Here is a 7,647-nt window from a genome sequence, read left to right as displayed (position 1 = left end):
CCCAGAATGATTTATTTACCTCTGTGAAGATACAGAAAAGCACTGGGGTATGTAAAAGAGAGCCTGAATTTTGGGGTTTTTTTTTTTTTAATCAGAGTTTTAAAAATTTGATCCAAACTCTGCCACTTAACTTGTTTGTTGACACTAGCCTCAGTTTTCTTGTCTGTAAAGTGGAGAACCTAACCTGTGGTACGTGGGCCATGAGCAAAGCAAACACATGACAAATACTATCACGTGTGCAGCATAATTTCATATTCAGATTTGGGATTTTCCCCCAAAGTATGATTTATGACATCCTCTACTCAACCTCAAACTTAGTCAAAACACTTATTTTGGTTATCTTGGTGATGGATTCTGATTCCCTGGAAGAATTTTTCTTGCCCCTTAACAGTACTTGTATTTTACTCCATCTTCTTCATAGCTTCTAAAACTAATAAGCCAACCTTATGTTTGACAGTTTGTATTAAATAATAGGTTTATAATAGGTTTCTCAAGCTATACCTGACTCGATATTCCAATAAACCTCATTGCTACTTCTGAAGAAAGACCCCTGTTCATACATGTAAAGTCTGTGTGGATTGGCTATACACGGTTGCCAAGGAAAGCGGACTTTATACCTCCAAGGTACATGCTAAGATTAAAGTAATTTTAGGGGCTTCCTTGGTGGCCGAGTGGTTGAGAGTCCACCTGCTGATGTAGGGGACGCGGGTTCATGCCCCGGTCCGAGAGGATCCCACATGCCGCGGAGCGGCTGGGCCCATGAGCCATGGCTGCTGAGCCCGTGAGTCCAGAGCCTGTGCTCCGCATCGGGAGAGGCCACAACGGTGAGAGGCCCGCGCACCGCAAAAAAAAAAAAAAAAAAAGTAATTTTAGGTCATGTCCAGTTGAATTCTTGGCATGGATTTATCTTTTGCAAATGAAAACAGCTACATACCAGAAAAAGAAGGAGGGGCACAGGTATGAAATTTCATATAAATTTACCCTGCTGTTCAAAACTATGACTTCATGACTGTCTTTCTGTGTATACTACTATTAGAGTAAGAAATGGCTTCAGATCCTTGGCTTGACTTAATTAACCATGACATTTTAAAGATCCCAATTAGTGGCCCCTGGGAATTTATAAAACTGAGCTGACTTATATCCTGATGTTTGCTAGAGAAACAATCTGAGCTCACCTGGTCCATTTTCTCTGGATGTATTATTTAAGATAAAATGTTTCAGCTCTCAACACACTGGGTATAGAGGGAATATACCTCAACATAACAAAGGCCATATATGACAAGCCCATAGCTAACATATTCAAGAGTGAAACGCTAAGAGCTTTCCCTCTAAGATCAGGAGAAACACAAGGATGCCCACTCTCTCCACTTTTATTCAACATAATATTAGAAGTCCTAGCCAGAGCAATCAGGCAAGAAAAAAAGAAAAGGCATCGGAATCAGAAAGGAAGAAGTAAAGCTGTCACTATTTGCAGATGGCATGATATTATAGATACAAAACCCTAAAGGCTCCACCAAAAAACCGTTAGAACTAATAAACCATTTCAGTAAAGCTGCAGGATACAAAATCAATATGAAAAAATCAGTTGTGTTTCTAAACACCAACAATGAACTATCAGAAAGAGAAATTAAGAAAGCAATCCCATTTACAATTGCATCAAAAAGAAATAAAATGCTTAGGAATAAACTGAATCAAGAAGGTGAATGATCTGTATACTGAGAACTTTTAGACATTGATGAAAGAAATTGAAGGAAATACACATACATGAAAAGGTATTTTATGTTCATGGATTGGATGAATTAATATTGTTAAAATGTCTACAGTACTCAAAGTGACCTACAGGTTCAATGCAATTCCTATAAAAATTCCAATGGCGTTTTTCACAGAAATAGAATAAACAATCCCAAAATTTGTGTGGAACTACAAAAGACCCTGAATAGCCAAAGCAATCTTGAGAAAGAAGAACAAAGCAAGAGGCATAACACTTCCTAATTTCAAACTGTACTACAAGGCAATCAAAACAGTATGGTATTGACGTAACTGAGACACATAGATCAATGGAACATAATTGAGAGCCCAGAAATAAACCACCACATATTTGGCCAATTAATTTACAACCAAGGAGCCAAGAATATACAATAGGAAAAGGATAGTCTCTTAAATAAATGGTATTGCAAAACCTGGACAGCCACATGCAGAAGAATGAAAGTACACCATACACCAAAAAAAGAATGAAAGTCTTACACCACACAAAACAACTCAAAATGGATTAAATAACTGAACCTAAGACCTCAAACTATAAGACTCCTAGAAGAAACATAGGCAGTAAGCTCCTTGACATGAGTCTTGGTGATGATTTTTTTGGATTTGACACTAAAAGAAAAGGTAACAAAAGTAAAAAAACAAATGGGACATCAAACTAAAAAGCTTCTACACAGCAAAGGAGAAGAAAATATTTGCAAACCACTTATCTGATAAGGGGTTCATATCCAAAATATACAAGGCACTCATACAACTCAATAGCAAAAAGTAAATAATGCAATTAAAAATTGGCAAAGGACTTAAGTAGACATTTTTCCAAAGAAGGCATGAAAATGACCACAAGGTCCATGAAAAGGTGCTCAACATACTAATCATCATAAAAATGAATATTAAAACCACAATGAGATATCACACCTGTTAGAAGGGCTCTCATCAGAAAGACGAGATAACAGAGGCTGGTGAGTATGTCAAGAAAAGGAATTCCTTGTACACTACTGGTGAGACTGTAAATTGGTACAGTCACCATGGAAAACAGTATGGAGGTGCCTCAAGAAATTAAAAATAGAATTACCACATGATCTAGCAATCCTACTTTTGGGGATATATCCAAAGGAAACAAAACTAGTATCTCAAAGAAATCTATGCCCTTTATACTCATTGCAGCGTTATTTACAATAGCCAAGATACAGAAACAACCTCAGGGTCTGTTGATGGACGAATGGATAAAAAAAATGTGAGACATATCTATAGCTGTATCTTTACTTAGATATAGGTATAATGAAATATTTAGCAGCCTTAAGAAAAGAAGAAAATCTTGTCATTTTCAACAATATGGATAAACCTGGAGGGCATTACACTAAGTAAAATAAGCCATACAGAGAAAGACAAATACTGCATGGTATCACTTATATGTGAAATCTAAAAATAAATAAATGAATACATAAGTTTTTTTTTAAAAGTCAAACTCATAGAAACAGTAGAAAAGTGGTTGCCAGGGACTGCGGGGTAGGAGAAATGGCATGATATTGGTAAAATGGTAGAAACTTTCAGCAATTAAAAAAAAATAGAATGTTTCTATTCTTATATAAGAGAGATAATAATCCAGAACCAGAGAGTTTAAGCCAATAAACCAGAACAGATTTTTTGAGCTGTCTACTGAAAACTTATTTAAACTGTTGAGGAAAACACCTGTACCCAACAGGAAAATGGGCTCACAAAGACTTTCTGCTGCTCTAAAAAGAAAAGTCAAGCCCATTGAGGCTCTATCCAGTTAGAAATATTAGTGCAAGACAAGCCTCTATTTCCACTTGTGTTTCTGTGATATGTGGGAGCATTGGTAATGCCACATCTTGACCCCAAAGTTTTTTGCTCCAATTTCTGCCATGTTAAGTGGAAAAGTAGTTAAATTATATAGAAAGATAAAAGAGTGCACTGCCCAGTTACATTAACTTCCTACCCCTTCCTTCAATGCTGAGATTTTTCCAAAAAGAAAGTGAATGAAATAAAACCAGAAGAGAAATAAAAGTTTAAAATCTCCAAGGTTCAAAAGTAATAGAAGTAAATGAATTTAGGGTCAGGGTTGCTGTGTAAGGCTGCCCAGGCTGTGCACTGCACAACTCTCAACATTACTATTTATGAAGATTACAACAACCACAATGTGATGTGAATGGTGTCACCTAGAGCTGTGCAAACTGTTCACAGCATATCCACCTGATCCTGCTGGAATTCATTTTGCCAGTTTATCAGCAATTCTCCTCAAATCCTTCACCAAACATTCCTAAAATCTGCCCTCCTACCCACCCCCAATTCAGGTCTACATCATTTCTTACCTGTATTATTGCAGAAGCTTTCTTGCTTCCACTTCCCTCCCTTTTTTTTTTTTAGCTCATCACCCATGCTGCCTTCAGAGTGAGCTTCCAAAAGTATAAATATGATCTTTACCTCTATAAAACCTTAGCAGGACCAGGTCAGACAAGACCAAGTATCATAGCATAAAAAGTGAACTTCTCTGACCTAACCCTGCACTGACACCACAGTATAATTAAGCTTTTCTCACCCTTCTCTCTCAACATTTGGCTACAAGTCCAAATCCCCAGCTCCCTAAAGACGCTACGCTGTTTCACGTGGTTCTGAGACGTGGCCAGCATTGAATCCATTTTTGTCCTTATTACCTACTTTTCTGCCTCGGGCATTCATTTTACCTGAAAAATGTTCTCAGCACAACCTTGCTGACCCCTCCTGCACTCAGCCTCTTAACCTGGACACCCTTGATTGTTCCATAATCTCACAGCACCTCATGTTTCTCCTTCCCAGCACTGATGGCAAAGGGAATTCACTACTCTAGAATTTTTCACTTCTCCTGGACTATACACTCCAAGAGGACAGAACTTCATCTCCCCCGTTTACTGCTGTAGCTCCAGCATCTAGCAGTTCCTTGCATACAATAAGAGCTCCATAAATGTCAAATAAATGTGTTGTAATTATGTGTTTACCAGTACAGCCCAAGTAAAGTTCAAATAAACCCAGCTCCTGAAGTGTTAACAAGAAATATAACTTTTACAGAAAAATGGTTGGGGGGGGGGTGTCAATTGAGGGTGTAGAGGAGGGGAGAAATCCTCTTCCTCTACCCATTTTAGATTGTTCAGCTGGGGGGGGGGGCTATAAATTAGACTGGCAAGAGACAAATTAAGGGGAGAAAAACAAACAGAAGTTTATTAACATGTGCATTGCACATGCATTCACAGGTATTGAGTACTAAGTATTGAGTAGCTCAAATGGGTGGTTGGAATTTGGGTTTAATATACCAACTTAGGTTAAACAAAGGCAAAAGGGTTTTGGGTGGCTTTTGAGCATGTAAGGGAAGTAATGGGAAAGTGACCAGGGGAAGTATGATAAACAAGGGTTGTTTAGTAATGTTTGTTATGCAGATTTAAGTTGCTGCCCTCTCCACTGGTAAGAACTGTTAAGAGTCCTCCTCTTCCTGGCAAAGGGGAGGGAGATAGCTCTACAAATGGAAATTTCCTTTATAAATGTAAATTTCCGAGGAGGGGAGTAGGAGGGCATGGAGCTCTCCTCCTACCATCAAAAATACAACTACAGGGCTTCCCTGGTGGCGCAGTGGTTGAGAGTCCGCCTGCCGATGCAGGGGACATGGGTTCGTGCCCCGGTCTGGGAAGATCCCACATGCCGCGGAGCGGCTGGTCTGGGAAGATCCCACATGCCGCGGAGCGGCTGGGCCCGTGAGCCATGGCCGCTGAGCCTGCGCGTGCGGAGCCTGTGCTCCGCAACGGGAGAGGCCAAAACAGTGAGAGGCCCGCGTACCGCAAAAAAACAAAACAACAACATCAAAAAAATACATCTACATACAGAGCATTCTCATTGAAAACAAACTGAAGATGGTCAGGAAGACTCTTGTACAACCAGGGCTATAAGAAAGATTCACACAGAATTGGGTAGGAAGGGAAGAGAAGTGATAAGGTCAGGACATACACCCCTGGGAGGGGACACAGAGGAGGAGGGTGATTACACCGTCTCGGAGATCCTCCCTAGGAAACAAGTAGCTCGAGCCACATATTGAGTGCCCCAGGCCTGGGGTCCAACACAGGGAAGACAAATCCCCCTAGCTGGTTTGAAAACCAATGGGACTAACAGGAGGGCTGTAAGAAACCTGGACTCTGCTCGTGAAGAGCACACACACATTTGCTCACTCCCAACACAAGGCAGAGGAAGCAGATTGAAACTACCGGGGACTCTGGCCGTTTTCCCATGACCACCCCAGCATGTGCACCAGCCTGAGCTGAGCACCCACTCCAGCCCCTATTGCTCCATAGCGCAGCTCAACACCACCCTGAGGGCGGCAGCCAAGGGGAGCCATTGCTGGCATTACAGAGGCAGCAAATCAGGAGAGGTCCAGGGCACTGACTGGGGCTAGGACCGCCACAGCCTTCTCCCCTACCCATGCCAAGTGCCCGTTCAAGCCCCACTTGCTCCAGCACTGCTCCCTTTTGGAGTGAGAGTGCCAGTACTGGGTAGTGCACATTAAGAGGGAATGGAACCAGCTCAGACCCAGCCCTCAGAGCTTTTGCTCCAGAAACTTGTGACCCACCCCTGCCCCCAATAGGGTGGTGCCGGCCACTGAGCAGAGTAGAAGCCCCACACACCTGGCTCTGGCTCTAGCCCCTCCATCTCCAGCCTCACTTCCTACCAAGATGAGTTTGCCAGCACACTCTGTGGGGAAGACATGACTCATTCTCACATCAGATCAAGCTCTACCACCAAAGCCACTGGGCGCTCACAGACTGTACAGGGACAATCCCATACAAGAACATCCCTTCAAGACCTAAATAGGTAACTATTTCACCTGATTTCATAGAGAAATTAGGCAAAATGAGAAGACAGAGGAATTTTTTTCAAATGAAAGAACAAGAGAAAATATCTGAAAGAACAACTAATGAAAGAGAAATAATTTACCAGGGCTTCCCTGGTGGCGCAGTGGTTGAGAGTCTGCCTGCAGATGCAGGGGACACGAGTTCATGCCCCGGTCCAGGAAGATCCCACATGCCACAGAGTGGCTGGGCCCGTGAGCCATGGCTGCTGAGCCTGTGCTCCACAACGGGAGAGGCCACAGCAGGGAGAGGCCCGCGTACCAAAAAAAAAAAAACAAAACAAAATTTACCAGATAAGAGTTCAAAGCATTAGTAATAAGAATGCTAACTGTATTAGGGAAAAGAACAGATGAACACAGTGAGAACACTAACAAGGAACTAGAAAATTAAAAAAAAAAAGAACCAGTCAAAACTAAAGAATACAATAACTGAAATGAAAAACACACTAGAAGAAATTAATAGGAGGCTAGGTGATACAGAAGAATGTATAAGTGATCTGGAAGATAGAATAATGGAAATAATCCAGTCAGAACAAAAACAACCCCACAGATTTTTAAAAATGAGAATAGTTTAAGGGACCTCTGGGACAACATGAAGCATACCAACATTCACATTATAGGAATCACAGAAGGAGAAGACCCAGAGAAAAGGATCGAAAATGTATTTGATGAAATTATGGCTGAAAACTTCCTGAACAGGAAGAAGATATCCACGTACAGGAAGCACAGAGGGTCCCAAACAAGGTGAACCCAAACAGACCCACACAAAAACATATCATAATTAAAATGGCAAACGTTGAGGATAAAGAGAAAAATTCTAAAGGCAACAAGAGAAAAACTAAAGACTCATATACAAGGAAACTCCCACAAGGCTATTAACTGATTTGTCTGCAGAAACTTTGCAGGCCAGAAGGGAGTGGCATGATTTATTTAAAGTGCTGTATGGGGAAATTCTGCAACCTAGGACACTCTACACAGCAAGATAATTATTTAGAATTAAA

The 7,647-nt window shown here is 41.1% G+C and overlaps 1 long non-coding RNA gene across 1 annotated transcript in view; it reads right to left on the bottom strand.

Moving 5' to 3' along the window:
- Window positions 1-7,647, bottom strand: part of LOC137227798 (uncharacterized) — a 123,436-nt gene that overhangs the window by 85,821 nt on the left and 29,968 nt on the right. The window lies entirely within an intron of this gene.

The sequence above is a fragment of the Pseudorca crassidens genome, chromosome 7, assembly GCF_039906515.1.
Source record: "Pseudorca crassidens isolate mPseCra1 chromosome 7, mPseCra1.hap1, whole genome shotgun sequence".
NCBI classification, from domain to species: domain Eukaryota; kingdom Metazoa; phylum Chordata; class Mammalia; order Artiodactyla; family Delphinidae; genus Pseudorca; species Pseudorca crassidens.
Note: the sequence above shows the minus strand (reverse complement) of the source record. Positions and strands in the feature narration are given on the sequence as shown.